The sequence below is a fragment of the Acartia tonsa genome, chromosome 7 (assembly GCF_053477335.1).
Source record: "Acartia tonsa isolate MP-2025a chromosome 7, ASM5347733v1, whole genome shotgun sequence".
Lineage (NCBI taxonomy): Eukaryota > Metazoa > Arthropoda > Copepoda > Calanoida > Acartiidae > Acartia > Acartia tonsa.
The window spans coordinates 44,670,090-44,693,258 of NC_137266.1; positions in this window are offsets into that span (position 1 = coordinate 44,670,090).

Below are 23,169 nucleotides of genomic sequence, written 5' to 3' on the forward strand. Positions count from 1 at the left end.
TTGCAAGACTGCAGAGACACAGGTTTCTGTTAAAGGACATCCTATGGAGATGCTTCGCTTATAACATTGTTTGTTATTGTCCTAGGAATTGTATTTAAAAACTCCAATGAAAATTTAATTATCAACATGTTTATTTTATATTAAACAACGATAACAGTTTTGACTGAATTTTTTTTTACTTATGAAAATCTATTATATATATGAAAAATAATATACTGCAAAAAAAGGCACATATGTATAAACCAACAGCGTAAAAAGGTGTAAGAAAACAATAAATAGAATGTTAGTTTACAAAATAAAGATTACTTGTTATAAAGTAAGAAAAAAGGGAAGAGCTTGGAAGCATCTTTAACATCTTTATTTATGATACAGTTTTATTAGAGTTATATTTATAACCAATTCTAAATTAGTTGGATGGATGAATGTCTATTCTGATCTATTAAACTGCTGAATTTTTTTAATAGGGATTTTTCGAGGAAATATATTATTCTTCATATAAAGGTTTTATGCTATTATGTGTTGATTTGGGGTGGTTAGCCCCTGTTTATGATGGTAGCAGGGTCATAAGCAATACGAGAGTGGTGATGGAATTCTCAGATTCGAGGACTAAATTTTATATGAGATTTGGACAAATTGTAATAAAACAAGGATGGCAACATTAAAAAAAAGCGAAGCTCTGAAACGGTAGAACAAAAGGGCATTAACACTTATAGAGTGTTAGAACTGAATAATCAGAATATAAAAGTATAAGAGTCGAAGCAAAATTGTAAGTAAATTTGTTGAAAAATTGCATGATGCAGGATAATGTTAATAACATCATTTTTAGAACTTGAATATAGAGTTGCTTCGCTTATAATATTGTACTTTGATGTCCCAGGAATCAGTATACGAAAAATCAGATCAATCGGATAGTTAGATCACATAACAAATTTGTTGTTAAAAAGTGAAAAATCAACATGTTGAAAATAGACATTTTGGTAACGATTATAGAGTTGCTACGTGCCTAAGTTAACGGAAAACGCTATCCGTCACGGACGGACGGACCGATCCTAATTATAGAAATGCTTCGCTTTTGATAAAATTTCTTACCCCGAGTCTATCTAGTTAGCAAAAGATCTTCGTGCACTGTAACTAATTATTTTTTTTAAATTTCACCCTCATAAAGATTTTATATGAAATATAAGATTTTTAAAAAGTTGGATTAAAATAGATTTTTTTATGTCGGAGTTATTAGAGTAAAACACTAGAGGGAGAAAGGGTTAAATAACTGTATCTCTCCATTGCAACCGTCTTGTGCAACCTTTCTATTGGGTATTTTAAAATCAACCAATGGTATCGCTTATATTAACACAGCTAAGTAGCAAAAAATAATTTGGAAGCAGACGAAAGAGGTCTTTGAAAAATGAAGGAAGGTAGTAGTCTGTTCATACATCTATACAATAGATCTGTTTGGGAGTTAAAATGATTGCATATACTCGATTTATTTTTGCTATTTTGTGTTAACACTCATTGGCATAGATATCATGAGTTTTCAAATTGAATATTTAAAATTCAGTACGGTCAAAGTTATCCTATTTATATAAAAAGTAGTAAGTTTTTCAACAGATTTACTTACAATTTGTTTCGACATTTATACATTTATATTGTGATTATTCAGTTCTGACACTCTACACGTGTTAATGTTCGTTTATCTTACCGTCTCAGAGCTTCGCTTTTATTGATGTTGTCATCCTTGTTATATCTTATTTCTAATTTATTTCTTCTTATTTATTTTGAAAAATATGTAAACTTATCACCCTCCCACTCATTTTTTGTGGGAAGGGAAGTGGGGGACAATCTTTTTCAAAGTTATAAAAATCATGAGAGTAGAAACTTTAATTGATAATTTCTGACTTAATTTCATTTAGTGTCTACATATTTTGATTGCAAGTCAATGCATTTTTTAGAACTTTTATATAGCAACTTTGATATTTTTTACATGCATTATTTCCAGGAATATATTGCAGGCGAAAGAATAACAAGGAATAAAGTTTACATTTCATAAAACAATAGAAAAAAAGATAAAATAAGATAACAAAATAAAAGGTGCAATGAACTATAAACGTTCACAAAAAAATTTAACTAATCTGAGGGGGGGAGGGGGTTGACAAAGTAACTTATGACCAAACTTTTTTCTCCAATAGGATTAATGCAAAGATGTTCAAGGTAGGAGGGAGGAGGGGATTCATGTTTGATTATCTCCACCTCTACCACCCTTCAATTGTATAAAAAATATGTATATTTTCCCTCCATCCTCCCTCATAAGAATTTTACCCTCATCTTGGGGTTAATAGGCATCCAAAAAAAATATTTGTATTCAGAGGGGTATAAACTCCCTCAACCAGTATTAGTAAAAGAAGGTGTATCAACTTTTTTTTTTTTATAGCTAGCCGGTTCTTTTAGTAAGTAGTAGATGTAAAATTTTTCATAGAATTCAGATATGCAATCGTTTTTTTTGTAGACCTCTTATTTTTAAAGTAATTTAAGTTTTTAAAAAAAAATTAAGTCGATTTTAAGGTACTAAAATGCAACAAAAAAAAAAGAAAGAAAATGGCCATTATGAACAAAAATAGTAAGATCTTTAATTTGACACCTTACTTTTTCAATTCTGTCAGGTAGTTATTGAAAAAATCGATTTTTTTAAACCCACGAGAATAAAAACTTTGAACTTAATTTTATCATTTCACAGGTAAAAAAAAATGGGTTCATATATACCATTAGAATCAGAAAAATATTACGAATCCATTGTAAGCAAAATTGAAAAAAAAAGTTTACAATATAGTATATAAACTACAATAAAAGGAATTATAAGAAAATATCATATTATATTATACAGGCAACGTTTTAATTCTTGAATTGAGTATAAAAATGGGAAGGGGGTAAAAAGGGGGTAAAGAGGGGGTAAAAAAGGGAAGACAAAAGTGTTGCCTGAACAAAAAATATAATTGGCCATTTGTTTATTTTTTATTTTTTTACTTTTTTTCAATTTTGCTTACAATGGATTCGTAATATTTTTCTGATTCTAAAGGTATATATGAACCCATATTTTTTTACCTGTGAAGTGATAAAATTAAGTTTAAAGTTTTTATTCTCGTGGGTTTAAAAAAATCTATTTTTTCAATAATTACCTGACAAAATTCAAAATGTAAGGTGTCAAATTAAAGATCTTACTATTTTTGTACATAATGGACATTTTCTTCCTTCTTTTTGTTGCGTTTTAGTACCTTAAAATCGACTTAATCTTTTTTTTTAAACTTAAATTACTTTAAAAATAAGAGGTCTACAAAAAAACGATTGCATATCTGAATTCTATGAAAAATTTTACATCTACTACTTACTAAAAGAACCGGCTAGCTATAAAAAAAAAAGTTGATACACCTTCTTTTAAAATAAAAACATCACGAAAGTCATATAGTAGCTGACCTTCTATATTGACGAACAAACTGGTATAACTAAAGAACATAAAATAAATATATTATGTCCAGCGAATATTAATTATTTAGCAATTGATTGTTTTGCAATGCTACTTTATAACTCACTTTGTCTGTCTGTACAATTTTCAATATCGTTGGTAAGATGGATTTTTTTAAACATTCCTATGGACATAAAGAATCCAATCTACACCTCACTTATCCATCCGTCTGCAATGGATGATTCTTAGAATGAAGACTCGGCGAACTGAAGCCGCAGCCACATTAAGACACAGTCTTCTGAAGCCTCTCTTAGCTGCAAGCATCTTAGACACAACAAATTTGTTTTAGCTTTAGCCACAGTAACTCAGCCGCAGATATATATCTTTATTCAGCCGCGAGGTTAAACAATGCAGCTGTCTACCGATTCCTGGAAAAAAAGTATCCTTGTTAATAAATATTGCACACAATGATTTGAAGGTTAATAATTTATTCGTCTTGCATTTTTTTCTAATTTTAAAACTCACTCATTAATTGCAATTTTAAAAGGTATTTATCAAAAGTACCCATAGAAATCATCGAAAGATTATTTTGAAATATGAACTAAAGAAAACCAACCTTTAATTCTAACAAGTTCAGATAATAAAAATGCAATTTGGCTATTTATAAATGATTATACGTGGTTAAAATGAAGGAACGCCTTTCTATGTCGCCTCCCATAGTCTATACTAACTTGCATTATTAAGTTCATTGGCATTTGTTGCCGTATTTTTGCACAGTTGATTAGATTGCACAGAATAATAAATAAAAAAAAGTCCATTATCTGTTTATATACAAAAGTGTAAGGATGTCTTTTGGCGATGTGTTTGTCTGTAACAAAGGATGAACTGATTGTGTTCTGTTTTACAATATTACAATAAAGCTAGGGCAAGTTTTAAACTATTTTGGGGGAGGGTATCTTTATCTTTCCAAGAGAAATTGTTCAGAAATATTTTTTTAAATTATAAAGTATATATAAGTATATATAATTTAGAATCAGGGTAAATTTGATGGAAATTGTTAGTTTAAACAAATAAAGAGTTACATTTGCTACAACATGCAATTTCTTTAGTATATGTACAAAACCAAATATTCATAAAAAGGACGCGTACCACAAACAAAAAAGTACAAAATCAAAATAAGTAAAAACATAAGTAATGGAAACGACGTTTCTAAGTATTAGAATAAGGCAGTAGGACCTAGAAATGTTGCCTTGAAGATACTATAGCTGATATATACTAATCTAAATTGATCTTTCAATAAAACAAAATGTTTGATATTTTTTATGCTCAAATTCAAGTTATGCTAGAAAACAAACCTGTGCTTTTTATTCCACTATCCAAACGGACCAGCAACACCCTCGCTTAAAAGTAAATTAATTTCACATTAATTGAAGCATTGTTCTTTACTCTGTCCAGCCCACAATAAATTTTGTTTAATCAAAAAAAATCAAATGAAAGTTCATTTTTTTCCACAAAATTTGAAAGGGCATTGTGTCTGTGTGCGCCACCAGATTTCACAAGAATCAAAGTTTGAATGTGTGTTTCAGCGGTGTAACCAAATAATACATATTTTAGATGTTTATTTTATATGATTTCCATTACTGCTATGTCAGATTGACAAACACAAAGTTCAGATAAGAAGAAGAATGTATTGGCCACTGAAAGCTGATAACCATAGTTGATAGGACTTGTATTCAAAGTTTTTTTTTAATGACATTTTCCAGTATGTTTCGAAACCGATTAATATCCATGGATTAGAAACTGTTTGCTGATGCTTTTATTAATTAGTGAAATAACATGATGTCTTTTTGACTGTACATATGAATGTAAGATCTCGCTAAGATCTCGTAAACGTCAGGACAGATCTATTACCTGATAAGAGGGTTATGGGCGAATGCAGATAATGATAAAGAAAAAGTGGTAATTTAGTTATTTGTAGCATCGTATAATAAATACAGCTTTCCTCGGATTGGCAAATGTATAATCATAAGATTAATGCCAGATCTGTTGGCTCCGAGGGGCCACAGGCCCAGACCTACAAAACTAGTATAAGTTTTATAATTTTTATTATTCGAGAGAAAAAAAAATTCAATCTGGCTAATAACGTGTTCTATTCCAAACGGATTCGAAGCGATACTGAAAAATTACAAATGGACAACCTATATGCCCATTTTTATAATTTTTGAGCAGTGGAGATCGAACTTTAAACTTAACTGTACCAAACCTAACGTCACAATGCTCACCAAAAAAATACTAAAAGTTATAAGAGCCCCTAAAAAGCAGTTCGTAACATTAATGCCTATAAAATTGCGTACTATCTTGCTAATCAAGAAATATAGAGAAATGGATTTATTTTTACTTGGATCTTACACCAGATTATCATGTACTCTAATAAAGTGAAACTTGTAGCTGGCTGAAATGACGATCCACCCTTTTACCCCATCCACTCCACTCCTACTGAATGAACGATCTGACCAATAAATAATGTCCATGTTAGCAACTTAAATTGACCCTGTCATTATATCCACAAATATTATATATCTATGTATTTATAAAGGTCAGAATATTACTTTTTAATCACTTTAAATTATATTTTCATGACATGATTATCTATAATAGAGATATTCCAAAACATAACTCTGTGTATAACAAGGATGATTTGCTCATTAGTAGGTTCATATGAAATGATATTAGTTATCTAATTGTATTTCAGACATTTTTCCACAGAGAGTAAAATGAAAAATTATGAGATGAAATCAAGTTTTGTTAGCCCCGAGTGTCCTAATGCACGAGCTTACAAAATTGGTATTAAATTTATGATTTTTATTGTCTGTATTACGAGCCTATACATAATTTTTCTGTATGGCTGTACACCGGTTCTTATCCTGCGGATATCCATAGGTTTCGAAGCTATACTTTGAAATAGCTTAAAACCACTCCAAGACATTTATGAAACCTTTCTGAAAAGTACATCTAATTGAGACCAGCAATTTTTTTTAGATCTTTAGCATTAATAAAATAGGATAAAATATAACTGATACGATGGAGTTCTCAGTTTTAGATAACAATCAAATAATTTCCAGGATGGTTTTTGGCTATTTTATACTTAAATTACTATATTTCTCTAATTTCTTACGTACCCTGTGCATGCATTTATAATAAATAATGTTATCCTTCTTTCAAATTAAAAGTGCAGTTACACTATTCTTTCAATGGGCGTTTGTTTGCCTTATTTAATTGAGCTTCGCTATTATATATGTTGTCATACTTGTTTTTTTTAAAGTTATTGTTAGTAGCGAAGCTACTCTATAATTCACTTTGTCCGTCCGTCAGTCAGTCCGTCAGTCAGTCCGTCAGTCCGTAACGCTATGGGGGAAATGGGATTTACTCAGCTCCTATAAAAGATAGAATTCTGAAATTTTTTGACAACATTCCCATCATTAAGGAGCACAATTAACTATAAAACAACACTGGCGGTCGGACGGCTTTTTAGCAGGTTTTAGGCTATTTTTAGATTTTCCACATTTTCCCCCATATCTTTGGTGTTTATGGTCCGATTTTCAAAATTCTTTCAGTTAAAGATATCAAAATTAAATTTTCCGTCGTTTGGAGAAAACAACAATAACGGTCAGACTGCCTTTTTGCAGGTTTTTAGCTATTTTTACATTTTCCACCATGTCTTTGGTGTTTATGAACCGATTTTCAAATTTTTTTCAGTTATAGATATCAAAATCAAATTTCCCGTCGTTTGAAGAAAACAACTATGAAGGTCAGACTGCCTTTTTTGCAGGTTTTTGGCTATTTTATATTTTTTTTACATTTTCCCCCATATCTTTGGTGTTTTTAGTCCAATTTTCAATTTTTTTTCAGTTAAAGATGTCAAAATTAAATTTCCCGTCGTTTGAAGAAAACAACAATAATGGTCAGACTGCCTTTTTGCAGGGTTTTGGCTATTTTCAAAATTTTTACATTTTTCCCCATATCTTTGGTGTTTATGATCCGATTTTCAAAATTTTTTTTGTTTTAGATATCAAAATTAAATTTCCCGTTGTTTGAAGAAAACAACCATGACGGTCATTCCCATCCACGAAATTTTGTGCTTCGCTACTTATGGATGTTGTCATCCTTGTTTTGTTTTAAAGCATATTAAGATATTTATTTTAGTACATTTTTTAGGTATAGTCCCTTTAGTGGCAACGCCTATTAAGGGGCGTTTCGTCGTATTTTCACAGTAAGTAGCTTTTCCCCTATTTCTAGCCCCAGCGGAGGCTCTAACCCTGAGGGGCAATAACCTAACCTAAAATAACCTATAAAAACTATTGTGAAAATACGAGGCGTTGCCACGAAAGAACTATACCCGATTTTTTTTTATTTTTAAAAATCTACATAAAACGAAAAATTGCTTAATTCCAATTTTAATTAACCTATATATGTTCATTATGAGAACAAAGTATATTTGAAATGAAAATTAATATCATAATTAATAACCACTAATTATGGCCACCTGCTCTAATAAAACAAGGATAACTATGTCCACGTGCATAGCAGCTATAATGTATAACAAAAAAAACAATCAATAATTCTCTAGAGGTCTTTAGGAACATTTGAGGGAAGGGGGATGGGGAAAACGACCCTCCATTTTCAATTTTAGTTTAATGAAAATAATTTAAGGGTGGTATTTTTTTCTAAGATCGATTACTCTCGGGAGGCTGTACCCTCCCCTAAAATAGTTACGAACCCTCCCTGGACTTATGAGAAGCTGTTATTGAGATCCCGTTGTACACACTGTCAAATATTAGGATTATTAAGGATAACTTGTTTAACTTCTGAGTATTTTGATTATGCAGCGTGGTGTTTCCAACCCCTGACAATAACATTTCAGTTGTTTGTTTAACTCACTCTCAATTTTGGTTTAGGGAGAAAAATGTTAAAATTTTCGGGTATAGTCCCTTTCGCCTCTTAATTGGCGTTTCGTCGTATTTTCACAGTAGCTTTTCTTCTATAGAGTCGTTGCCAGGAAAGGGACAATACTCAAATTTTCCACCCAGCATTTTATATACCTTACTCCCTGTATAATGAAATTAGCTAAAAAAGTCCCAAGTTCGTAATGATTAAATTTTGCCTTCAAGTCAAATTGTATTTTTAATCTGGGACTTTTTAATTGATGATTGTTTAGAAAAAGAGCTCATCATTAACTTATTTTCCCTTTTCTAAATATGCCTTTAAATTTTAAAACAATTATCCTTATACTAAAGTAACAGGATGTTTGTTTGTGTGTCTGTGTGTACCAAAGGATCTCGCTAACCGCTGAACCGATCGGATTCTCCTTAACAGGGTAGATACTCCTGGGTCCCGGGAAGGTTTATAACTATTTTTGGGGAAGGTACCACCACCCTCCCAAGAGAAATAACAAAAAAATCGATTTTTTTAAAGAATGTATGGGAGACTTCAACGTCAAGTAAAGAGGTATCGTACGTATAAATTATCGTAGAGACTTTAACAAACAAAAACATTTAAAGTGCCATGAGAGGCTTCTAGGGGCGTAGCCGCTAGTAAGTTACAAAATGCTGTTCGTTTTAAATATTTCCTTTTTTTGTTAAAGTACGACTATTAAAAGAATGTAATTTACTTTTAATAATAAGTTTAGTTTTATTAAATGTAATATACAATTACAGAAATAAATATAGGTATTTATAATGTGAAGACTGTTTTAATTTTATATGTTAATACGTTGGTTTTGATTTTAAAGTGTATGTTTATGTTCTTTAAATCAAACTTGAATCAAAAAATACTTAGCAATTTGGCCATTGAAATCATAATTTTTTTTATCGTATTCATTCGAATCCGGTGAATAGGAACCGGTTCTCATCCATACGAAAAAACTATGTCTAGCATCGTATTATATCCAGCTTTCTGCGAATATAGAAATGTACAATCATAAGAATAAAACTAGTTTTTTAGCCTGTGCCTTCGGCACCTCGGGGCTAAAAAACTAGTTTTTATCTCATAATTGTACTTTCTATATCCGCGGAAAGCCGTTTATAATACGATGCGAGAATTAACTATTATCAATTTTTGACAAGAAAATCATAGTAATCATATTACTTTTTGTTCGTTTAAGAGACGCTTTGCATTTAATTGTCCTCTTATTTGAATTACGTATCTTTTCCGTATCCTACCACTTATAGTTAATACATAGGATGAACATTCTGTAATTTTATTTCAACTTTTTCATGGGAATTTTTATTTAAAAGGACTCTCTGATATTTACTTTTTTGTAGATTTTTTTGAATAGTAACTAAATTACCATTTCTAATGACTACAAACAAAATTGTCCATCTATAGAAAAAATTATTTATCAAAAGTTTGGGAAAAAGCTTTATACAAAAGTATGTAAAGTTTTTTACTAATAAATTAGAAATTATATTTATAAAACTTTGGGGACCAGTGTAATTTATAGTGCACAACCCCTTACTATCAAAATTCACCAGGCAACCAATAACAAATGGAGTAATAAGACTAAAAGAGTTAAAAATGGCAGGGTCATCTATGTAAAGACCAAATTGTAATGACTTCAACAAAGCTTTAGATCTTTTTTTTTTATCAAAAAAGAAGTGTCCAGTATCAGTTTCAGGTTCCAGGTATAATATTATTAAGCTACATGTCCTGATCCTTCAGGTCTTCAAAAAAAACTTTTGATGGTTTCTGTGACTCCAATTTGTGACCTAGAGACTTGAAATTAGTGGCGTGCACAGCGATTCACCTTGGAAAGTGTTGAACTATTAGGGGATGATAAAATGTAGAACAGGACTTCCTTAGTTTAATTTTAAGGAGATTTTTGCGTCAAATTTTAAATTTATCTTATATTTCTAACTTTCTGCAAAAAAAGTGTCCCTTAGATGTTTTCAAGAAATTAAGTTTTATTTACATTTAATAAAGTCTTATCTTAACTAATATGATTATTATTTTCTAATTTTTCTTTAATTTCTTTAAACATATAATTTATACTTATCTAATTTGAGATAAATTAGATAAAAATTTACATTAGGAAATTATTTTGCTTTGATTACGAAATATTAATGTTTTTTTTTGTTTTTGCTGTTTTTAATTATGTTTTGGATGCTATATCAAATATTGCTAGAAATCTATGTGGTTTCCCTCAAAGTGCTTATAGAGCACTAAATACCTTTTTATCGTAAAATATAAGGGGGAGTGCAACTTTTTAAAATAGCAATCACTAAGGAAACCTAACCTTTATTGACCTTTACCTTCGGTGTTCTAACCCTGCAGACTACCCGGTGCTATGTATAACCAAACCTAACCTAACCTAAATTAAAAACTATAACGCCGCCTTCTGTAAAATTATTTAATGTATAAAACTTTTTTAAAACTTTTAATTACCTCGCTCATTATTTGTTTTTATGAAACGCTCCCTTTTCTAAATGTAAAATAATTTTAGGGAAAAACTTTTTAAAAATAATTTGCCTGTAACTGAAAGTGCTACTTTACTGCCTGACAACTATGTACGCTTTAAAGCTTCGTCTTGTGGGGTGCAAGGAAAGGTTTAAGAATCATGGAAAGGAATTTAACTTCCAAAAAATATTAGTTGTTAAAAAAAAACAAGCATACTTTATTAATTTGTATTTTTTTGACATTTTGTTAATGTCCAATGTTAATGGCAGGTATTAATGTGGTCATAATTGACATATTATGAACATTCTGTTTTAACTAAATTCGCATAATAAAAAATATGATTTAATAGGAGCAAAAATATAACTGTAAAGAAAATTTTCTTTAGTATATATATCTCAGTTTCCGTCTTAAAGTAAAATTAAGGTATTTATATGTAAATTTTTTGTAGGAAATTATTGCAATAAAGAGGCCAATAAAGAACCTACTATGCAAACAAAGCCACTTAAGATCTACACTGTAAAAATTAGGAGCCACTCTTAGGTATCACTAATTGTATTTAGGAAGGGAGGGGGGGCTTGTCGATGAACGCCCCTAACATAATATACCAGATAAAGGAATAGTTATTTCTCGCATCGTATTATAAACGGCTTTCCGCGGATAAAGAATGTACAATTATGAGATTAAAACTAGTTTTTTTAGCCACGAGGTGCCGAAGGCACCGTCTAAAAAAACTGGTTTTAATCTTATGATTGTACATTTTTTTATTCGTAGAAAGCTGGATATAATTCGGTGCTAGACATAGTTTTTTCGTATGGTTTTTTCGTATGGTTTCGTATGGTTCCTATTCACCGGATTCGAATGAATACGAGAAAATTGTTGAATGCTTTTTTATTTTGATAACTAAGCCAAAGTCATTTTGCGACCTTTTATTTAGGAACTTTTGTTTTAGAAGTACTTTTTTAAATATAAAAATTTTTTAATTAATGAATACAGTGGTCTAAAGGATAGGACAATGGCCGACTAAATTGCTTACATTCTTAATAATGATTTACAAAATACTCCTTCTGTAGATTGCGTTTAGTGGTTATAACGTTTGAACACTCAACCTTGATGAACCAACCAATCTATATTCAAAAGTAGTCCCCAAATTTGTTGAGCCAACGAAAATTAAACGTTAATACAAAACTTTGGGGACTAGTGTAATTGGCAGCTCATTGTCCCCTCCATCTCTGAAATGGATACTATTTTTTAGAGTGTATGTATAAAAGTGTGTACACTGTAGAACAAGTTAATTTTGTTAATATGACCCTTGGCGTTACCTAAGTATATAATTTTAAATTGTCAAACAAAAACTTTCCTAATAATGATATCTATGCTATCTAATCTAAAAAGTTCTACATAATACAAAGAAATTTTTAGGGGAGCTTTGTAATTGTCTAAAGCAAAATTTCATATGACCTATTAAACAATAAGGGGAGAGGGAAAAGAGGTAAAAGGGAGAATTAATCTCTAAGAGAGTTAAACTTAGTTTCAGGAAAAAAGTAAATAGTTTACATGAAAATAATAAGCAGTTTATGAGAAATTACTGGACACCAAATAAAGTACATTTAAGTAAAGTTTCACATGTCTAATCCTAAATTTACCATACTCAACAAAACATTACAATTTAGCATAATTTGGTTTGTTTGTAATAATGTAATTAAAATAGCATACTCTAAAAAATTAGGTTATTGTTTTGAAATTTGTTAATTAAAATTTCAATTTCTTTTTTCAAAATATATATAGAGGGCTATAGCTACTTATTTTTTAAAAATTATACATAACTGAGAAATTAAATTTTTTAAATATATCTTTCCTGGCGAGCACAGAACGCTAGCAAACCTGTTAAATTTATACAGACAGAGAGCAAAAGTATTGAATAGACTTCAACAAAACACCAAGTACTAATACTTAAATATCCTATTTGAAATTTAGATGTCCAAGTCAGTTTTAGGATCCTGCAAGTCTCCAGGAATCTTTGAATGGCCCCTAAAGCTAGTAAAAGTGGCTGACTTAGATTATGAAGTCAAAAAAATTAACCAATGAGAGGCTAGTATACACTGTAATTGACTAATGGTAAAATTTATAGTTGCCTCTCATTGGTTATTTTTTTTTGACTTCATAATCTGATTCAGCCACTTTTACTAGCTTCATGGCCCATAGACTTCAAAATTTAAAATTCACCCTTTAATGCTTAGAAATATCAAAATCTAAAATATTTTTTACAGTATACTATATGAACATGAGAAATTAGCATAGCTCTTTTATTTTTTCATGTAATTTATAGTCTTTACAAAAGTAGTTTATGCTTAAACAAGGATGATAACATCCATTAAAGCCTATTTTAGAATTCTAATAAAAGCTAACTTTTTTATATAAGAAATACTTCTTTTTTAAGTATGGTTCTGAACCAGTTCTAATCCAGCGGATATTAATTAGTTTAAAACCTATTCAAAAGAACGATGCTTTGAGAATTGGTGCAAAAAATATGACGTAACAAAAAAAATTAGCCAATGAGAGGCTGTTATTGACCAATGGCGGCCACTACCATTGCCGCCATTGGTCAATAACGGCCTCTCATTGGCTAATTTTTTTTTTACGTCATATTTTTTGCACCAATTCTCACAGCATCCAAAAGAACATTTACTGTATGTTTTTAGAAAAGCTATGCTTGAAAAGTACAAGGAGTATCATTAAAAAGAACACAAAAGAATTAAGATTAGGCATTAATGAATTGTATTTAAAAAAAAGAAAGGTGAACAATTAAGAGAGAGAGGATAATGAAAATACTTGTTGCTTAAGATCTTTAGAATTTCTTTACGATCGCTCTATAATGGTTAGAAAGTTTCGTATTGGTTTTGGGTAGGATTAAAATTCCAATCCCCCTCCAAAAAAAAATACGCTAAAAGATTTAAATGTATATTAGTATAATTAACAAGGATAAATATGTACAACATTATATTTTAATAGAATAATCATTATAAGAATATGTGATAAAAAGGGAAAAATTACGTATGAAGTTAAGGTAAAAGTTATAAAGACAGTTCATCTAAACCAAACAAAAATGGAGTTAATGTAGAGAGGAAGTTAGTAAGTATGAAAACAACGGAACGGATAAGTCTTTTTACAGTGACGACTGGAAACATTCCATATTATAGAGTAGCTGCGCTTCTTATAATAACATTAGTCAGGGTGGCTCATAAGCCCATGTAAGTGCAAAACATCTTTCTTTTATTATTTCTTAATATTTTCAGTTGGGAAGTTAAAAATTTGAATAGGTCATTTAGACATGTAGGATTTAAAAGTTGCGGTCATATGAGCAATTCAAAGTTTGCTGGAAACCTGGAGGGAGAGGTCCTGCAGGATCATAGCTGAAACTTGGATTTGGTTTCACCTTTACAATTTTAATTTGATATGTCTGATGTTATTGCTTATTCGGATGACTCTGCCAGGTTTGCTGGCATCCTGTGTTCCCATAAGGAAAAACTATAAAAAAAAAACACTACCTTTTACCTCTATTCAGATTTCAGGAATTATCCATTTAATTTTTACCACAACAACACATTCTTTTTTGTCTCTAAGAAATAGATCTATATTATTGATGTATGTACAGATAAGTACCCCCCCCCCCCCCCCCCCACTTCCAATGACCCTTTTCATCTGCTAGCAAATTGTTTTCTGCTACTTGGCTGTGTTAATATTACCGACACCATTGATCGATTTTCAAAGACCTAATTGAGAGTCAGCACAAGGTCATTGGGATAGGGAAAAGCAGTTGTTATTTATCCCCTTACCCCTCTAGTGTTTTACTCTAATTCTAAGAACAATCTTTTTTTGGTAATCAAATATCATTGTACATTCAAATAAAGAGGAAAGATACATTTTCACCATTCCAACTATTTTAGCATCACGCAAACAAAATGCGTATTTTTCGTTCTTGAAAGGCACTATAGTGTTAAATTTTCTTAGTTTTGAATGAAAAGTGTACATGCTGTGAAAAAAGGTAAAAAAGGTATAATTTAATAGATTAATAATCCATAATGGACATAAAGAATAAATATTAAATAAAAACGGTTAAAAAGCCGCTAAGAAGCAGCCTAACTGCCACAATTTTTGTCATATTCATCACCTGGCCTATCTTAGGAATCTCTTTATAGTGCCTATAAAAATTATGTCTTACTGGTCTACCATTGGTCAATTAAAATATTTACTGACCTGCAAATGGTAATTCAGTCTGTGTGTTGGCCTATCATTGGTAATTTGTATTGTATGACGTCATTTTTATAGGCACTATAAAGAGCCTTCTATATCAGCTACCTGCTGAGTAAAGACGGAATACCGTCTCTCTATTCGTCCATATGTATCTTTATAACAGCTGAGCAGAAACTTAATCGTGTGTACAAACGAAGTAGATTCAAAGCAGGTTTTAGGCTATTCGCAGGTAACCTATCATGGCATATTTAAGCACTGACCTTTAATATACAATAAAATGATTGTATATCTAGATATTTTTATATCTTTTATATTTTTAGGGCCTAGAAATTTCTGGGCAAAATTGAAAAACCAACGAGGCAATCAATAGCCATTATATTTATATACAATCAGCGTTTACTATTATGTTAATCTCAGAAATTTTCTCCTTTTAAGTTAGGAACATGAATTATTTTTATATCAATATTATTATTTAGAAAATGTGTAAGGCCAGTAAATAAGTTTTCTTTAACTACTTTTTAGTTATCTTCATTTTAGTAGCGGCGCTTAGATTCGTATTCCCTTCTGTATGTCTGTCTGTCTATTTACACATTTTTTGGGTAAATATGATTACAGACATATAGACGGCTGATTGTTTTATTAAAATTCACTTTAGCAATGCGCATCCAGTATATATTCTACTGTGAATGTTGGTATGCTTCATACAACAAAAGGCATATTCAAAGAAAGGTTTCGTATGTTATTATTAATTTTTTTTCATATATTTTATTTTAGTATCAGAAATGCATAGTTTTTAGAATTGAAAACTAAACTTAATTAAAACATCTTTGACATGTATTATCTCTATCTATCATATAAATTTGTAAATTGCAATGTATGACAACCTAATATATGTATAGGTATATACTAAAAGGTTATTGTATAAAAATATTGTTATTGTAGATTGTTTGAATTTAGGTAGGCAGAGGGATCATCAATAATAATTTACCATGCCTGATTAGAGAGAGGCGTTAAACATTAAATACGCTACCTTGCAAGGAGAGGGATTTATAATATGAAAATGAATCCCTAAGAATGATACGCAAAATTACCCCTTCTGTAGATTAATGTTAGTGGTTGAAACGTTTGGGCACACAACTTAATAAACCAACCAATCAAAGTTATATAAATTTCAAAAATAAATAAATTTCAAAATTTGATTGGAGGGGTCAAGTTCGAGTCTTTCTTTAATAAAAAAAATATATAGGAGACTGTAAATTATAATGGTTCTCCCCTAAGTTTTATAAACATGGTATCTAAATCTATTTTTTTTTCTATTTGTAATTAGGGGTTACATTAGTTTATCGTCCATTGTATTATCTCTAGGTCCTTTTTGTTAACACTGTTACAAAGTAAGCTATTCAAGTGAAACACCCTAGTTATTAAATATCTTCGCTACTAAAAAATAGGAAATTTAAAAAAAAATTCTATAGAATATTATAACATGTCTTTGAAATCGACCTAAAACTTTTTTTCTATATATAAAATCGTGTATTTGTGTGTTAGTAAGTGAATTTATTTAGGATAGGAATACAAATATTGAAAATTATTCTAAAATTAAATTTTTCCCCAAAGTTTAGTACTGTCGGTTAACACAAGAAAACAAGGTATATAGAAAAGGCTAATCATAAACATAAATTTCAATGAGAAAACATCCATAGAAGTTACAATATATGTTTCAGTTTAAATTTGCCTATACTGCAGATATTGTTAAATTGATTAGATAGTTTTATGTCATTTTGTCTTATGGTAACACCCTAAGCCAACAAACTGCTTTCTACCTTAGAAACCTTGCACGACACAGGTTGTTTTTATTTAATGCCAAAGCATCCCCACTTTCTATCATTGTCAAGTATCTTTCAACGCAGTATCAGACGGGTAGGACACACTGAAGATTGAAACTTATCAGACAACAAGCAGAAACTTTAGTAGGTTCCACGAAAGTGCATTGTAGATCATAAAAACACCAACTCTTAATTGTTAAATAAATTTTAAAATGACATAAGGAAGTTTTTTTTTGTTTGTTTGTTACTTTAGGTCAGGTAATGTTAGGTCATATTTGGTACTGGGCAGCCCCGCTGGGTTAAAGCTTCGAAAAAATCCTTCTTTCCTTAACTTCAGTTTATTTTAAAAAACAATTTGTTTATGAAAATCCTGTAACCTATTCCCTGTTCCATACATGAGAACTTTCATTCAATTTATTGTCCATTTAAAAGCCAAGCTAAAATTTAATGGATTTTTTAGGAGTTACAGCCATTCTTTAAGTTGCATTATTCACCCTTAGCGTATAATTTAACGCTTCCGTAATCGTTGTTAGGTTTTTATTACATAATGCATTAAAGTGATGACTAGTGCTGCTATGTCAGATTCGTGAATTTATTAGTAGGATGAGAGCTAATGAATCTACCACTTCGAAATAATATTTGAACCTTTACAATGAACTTTTAGATAAATGTTATCCAATTCAATATTTTTGTTAAGGATTTTCCTTAGGAGCATACTAGAGAAGGAAATGTTTTGGCGTATAAAAGGGCACACTGCATTGCATAGGTTTCTTCTGTTATATGTAATTGTTATAGGTTTATAAGTTTGTTTATATAGAGATCTCCAAGATGGCTATTAAGAATCTTTTTATTTTTCATTTCATACTTATTTGTTTAATTTTTATATTTAAAAAAACATATAAAATAAATGCATAAATGTATTGTACAAATCTCGTTCTTGTTTTGAAAAACCTTGTTTACATTTAAGTGGAAAGTTTGATGGAAATAATTGAAGGAAGAAAAATACTTTTCCAAAAAACATATTTATAAGACTAGCCCATATCATTTTGGGCAATGTATTTGAAGGGGAATGTACGGACGGAATATTAGCCTAAAACTAAAAACAAATAGCCTAAAATGACTCCCGGACATATGTAAAGCTACAAGAAAATCGAGAACTTAATCGGTAGAGTAGTTAACGAAATTTTAACCTACAGAAAAAAATCTCTTAAATAGCAAAAAAAGGATGTTCTTTTTACATGATTTTTTTTTTTATATTGTTTCCCATGACGTTTAGGTACAATGCTATGGCTATTAAGCATAATGTATATTAGTAATAAAATAATCTTAATCTAAATAATGTTACATATCTAATGAATTCGTTGTTAAATAGATTGTTGTTAATGTACGTTTGTCTGACCATCTAAACTTTAGTGAATGTTTGAAAGTGTGTCACAGCCCGTATTTTTCCCATAACTTTTCTAAATGAAAGTTATTCATTAAAATATCAATTATATAACATATAAATTATATAATGGTTACTGAATATGAAATAGAACAGTTTTAAGTTATCAATTATAATGTCCAAAATAGCACTTTTCCCTCTTTGTCATTATAAATGTTTGCTTTTTTTCAAATATGCCTATGTTGCGTTCAAGTCTGGACATAAAATTTAAATTTGTTTTTTTGTGATTCCTCTTGGGAGGGTGGTGGTACCCTCCACCAAATTAGCGATAAACCTTCCCGAGACCTATGAGAAGCTATCCTGTTAAGGAGAACCCGATTGTTTCAGCGGTAAGCGAGATCCTTCGGTAAAAACATACAAGCACACAAACATCCTGTTACTTTATTATAAGGATAGAGCAACAAGAACAATCTTTTCCCCAAATTGCATGTAAATTACTACTTTTAGTGGCTAGAAAAATTAAGGGGAAAGAAGGGGTTGTAGGTTAATTAAAACGTCTCTCTAAGTATATAAAATGATTTAAAACAAGGATGGCAACATCCATAAGTAGTAAATAAAAAAATCAGAGGTCTAGCTTTAATGGCAGCTGAGTAAATCTCATTTTTTTGCTTTACGTAGGGACTGACAGACAGACGGACGGACATATAAAATAAATAATAGAGTACCTAGTTTGCTTATAAAAACCTTCTGTAAAAAAAATTTAAAATTGCTTGGCTTACAAAATATCATTATGTTAATTTTTTTTTATAAAACAATGTTGATTATGATTTACAAATTTTCAAAATTATATACGACACGCTTATAAATATCAAAACTATGGCCAATGAATGAAATGGAACAGTTTAAACATATCTATTAATTAAAGATAAAGGTATAAATAAACAAGCTCATAACAGATAATAACATATAAATTAATCAAGTCTGTTTGCTATGGGAAACAATGCTGTTATCTTACTAAGGGTATATTTAGGTAAGGTTTAAAAATATGAGCCCTTTTTTACTCTATCTTATTGTTTAATTACCGTAACCCTTTTAAGGTTTAAAACATACTTATAGTTCCAGTTAGTGGCTAAAAACCTGCTGGGTTTTATCCCTACCGGAAGATAACTTCGGGGCTCACTTTTTTATTGACCTAACCCAAATAATGCAAACAAAATATTATCTTTTAAACAACAAAAACTCGTCTATGGCCCATATAAGATATTAGGAAAACTGTCAACTTTGTTTTAAAGAAAGATGTTTTAAAATTTTAGAATCCAAATAATCATTTAACTTTCTTATAACCCAAAAAAAAAACTTTTATCCAAAAATATTTGAAAGCAAACAGCATTATTAATACAAATTTCAAGTCTATTTACTTATTCTTTTATTCTCTGCTTTATATGATGGGAATATTGTAATATTGAAAATATGTTTGTTCATTGAAAGAGTTATGTCAAGTGTTATTTGAAAACTACTAAAAAATCTGTTTTAGAAACACATAAATAGAAACCATTTTATTGTCAGTTATAAGTATGAAAGGGAGCTACAATAGCCAAAATCCATTTCAAGACTCTGATTTAAAAACAAAATTACAAACAAACAAAAAAGGCACTATATGGAATTTTCCTAAAACGAAGAACAGTTCAGTTCAGTAGTTATAGATACAATTATTCCCATTTTAAAATATTCTGAATGTTCAATTGGTAAAGAACTTACTGCCATTGAATTTAAGAATTTGTTAATGTGAAATATGCTGGAATGATTGAACACCATGTTACATATATGTTATTCCTTACTTTATGTTATTACTAGCGGCTACGCCCCTAGAGGCCTCTAGTGGCACTTTGAATGTTTTTTTTATTTAAAATATCTAATTACAGAAATAATTGGTTTATGTTTCGTTGGAGTCTCTTTTTCGAGAGGGGTAATTTTTTTCGGGTATAGTCCTTTCCACGACATCCCTCCATAAGGAGCGATTCTTCGTATTTTTAAAATGGCTTTTTATAGGTTATTTTAGGTTAGGTTAGGTTATATTGTGTTAGGTGATTGCCCCACAGGGTTAGGTAATTGGCCCCGCAGGGTTAGAGCCCCCCGCAGGGGCTAGAAATAGGAGAAAAGCTACTGTGAAAAATACGAAGAATCGCTCCTTATGGAGGGATGTCGTGGAAAGGACTATACCCTTTTTTTCTAGGGGCGATTTCTCCTGATAGGGTGATGGTACCCTCCCCCAAAATAGTTATAAACCTTCCCGGGACTTATGAGAAGCTACCCTGTTAAGGAGAACCCGATCGGTTCAGCGGTTAGCGAGATCCTTCGCTACAAACAGACAAACACACAAACACACAAATACACAAACACACAAACACACAGACAGACATCGTTCTACTTTGTATTATAGATTATTTCACCACTAAGAGAAAATCCGGTTAAATAATAATAATAATATAGGAAGATATGTCTGCCTGTTGCTACATACTCTACATTCTAGGATTTGGGATGGGCAATGCCAATATACTAATGTTTCAACTGTTATAAAAACTCGACATTTTAATAATTATTTATCGCATCGTATAATAGACAGATTTTCGCAAATATTGGAATGAAAAACTATAAGTTTAAAACTATTTTTTAACCCAGGAGTGGCCGAAGGCCTGGGCTAACAAAACTAGTTTTAATCTTATGATTCGTGGAAAATTGTCTTTAATACTATGCTATACATGATTTTTCAATACGGCTGTACAGTTCTAATCCAGCGGATATAATCGGTTTTAAAGTCATACTGAAAAAGTGTATTGATTATTACTTTTCAGGTTAGGATAGGTTAAGGAAAGGTTAATAAAGTGCCCTGCTAGAATAGTACCAGCTAGGAATAGTGCTTTTTTAAATTTAAGTTATGTTGGAGGGGGGGGGGGGGGGGAGATTTCCTGGTCTAAAAAAGGATTTGAATGAAAGCACCCAAGCTTTTATTTATTCAACATTCCGTTGGAGTCTGAATAATTTCTTTATTGATAACAATACCTGCAACATATATACCTTATCCCTGGCATGCTCCCAGAAGCACATGTGTGTATCTGTAAATTTTGAATGGCGGAAAAACAAATATTTAAGTTATTGGCATGTGAATATACTTTCCTCAAGTAAGGATGGAGGATTTGTATTCTTATAAATATATAGATACACAAATTTGTCAAATTGTCAAATAAAATATTATCCTATTATATAAGTAGTGTGTGTTAATGTCTGAAGCTTAAAATCTCAGTAACTACTGAACCGATTGGGTTTTCTATGTTAGGTATACTTCAAATAGCCCTGTGATGGTTTTAGGCTATTTTATATTCAAATTTCAGGATGATTTTAAGCTATTTTTCTATCCCCTAGATGCTAGTGGCATATAAGGAATTAGAACAGAACAGAAACAGTTTTCAGTTATAGGTATTTTAACATTCTTTCATTAACATAAAAAGATCAATAAAATAATGGAAAGCTTTTATTTATTATTATTTGAAATATAAAAAAACAAGGATGAAAACATCCATAGCTTTGAAAACTTAGATTGAAAAAATGCCATACATTATGATTAAAAAAAAATTACAATTATTTATTAAAAACAGTTTTAATTAAAATAAATATTTATAAAAAATTTTATCAAATACCTTTAAATTTTATCAAAAAGATGCAAGGCTTAAAATATTGCCAGGCCTAAAATTAATAAGACAATTCTAACATCTCCAATGTTCGATAATTTTCTATGAAATTGGAATTGGAATTGTCTTGCTTTTTCTCCAATATACCTATTCCTGTCTTCTGTATAGCAACATGTCCGTACGTCCATCCGTCCCGGACATTTGTCAGCCAAATAGTTCATTTCCTTTGTGTTACACAAAAATTACTGAAACTATGAGAAAAATTTGGGAAAATCTAGATTATAAAATTTGTGGGGGGGGGGGCTGGGGGAGCGAATGGGTTGTGCTAAGAAGGTGGTCATATTAATTTTTCATAATATGTACAACCAATATAGGAATAGTTATTTCTCGCATCGTATTATAAACGGCTTTCCGCGGATATAAAATGCACAATTATAAGATTTAAACCAGTATTCATAGAATGGATACAAGAATAGTTATTTCTCGCATCGTATTATAAACGGCTTTCCGCGGAAATAGAATGTACAATTATAAGATTAAAACTAGTTTTTTTTAGCCCCGAGGTGCCAAAGGCACCGGCTAAAAAACTGGTTTTAATCTTATGATTGTACATTTTTATATTCGTAGAAAGCTGGATATAATACGATACACGGTTGGACCCTCAGATGTAAAAACTTTATTTTAGTGTTTGGCCAAAATGACTTAGCAATTGTATCTGTAAGTACGTCTAATAACACCCTTTGCTATTTTTAAAATCCTAGAAAATTTTTTTTGCAAGAAAATTGCATAAATTCTCAACCTTTTTTAGAACCACTACATAACTCGAGTTTTAAAACTTTTTATATAAAATCCTTTTTACAAAAAATATCAATAATTACTTAAAATTAAACCTGAAAGAAAAAAAATCTCATTACACGTGTTAATTTGCATGTTTTAGGTCTTTTTTTGAGGAAAGTATAACTTGCACATTTTTGACAATAATTATATTTTTTTATCATCTCAAAGTAAAATATAATAAAACTTAAACGATTTTTCTTGAATTATCAGTTGAAAATTTCATCAAACATGCAATTTAAGTGATGAAAATTTAATAAAATCATTTTTTGAATGTTTAGAATTACC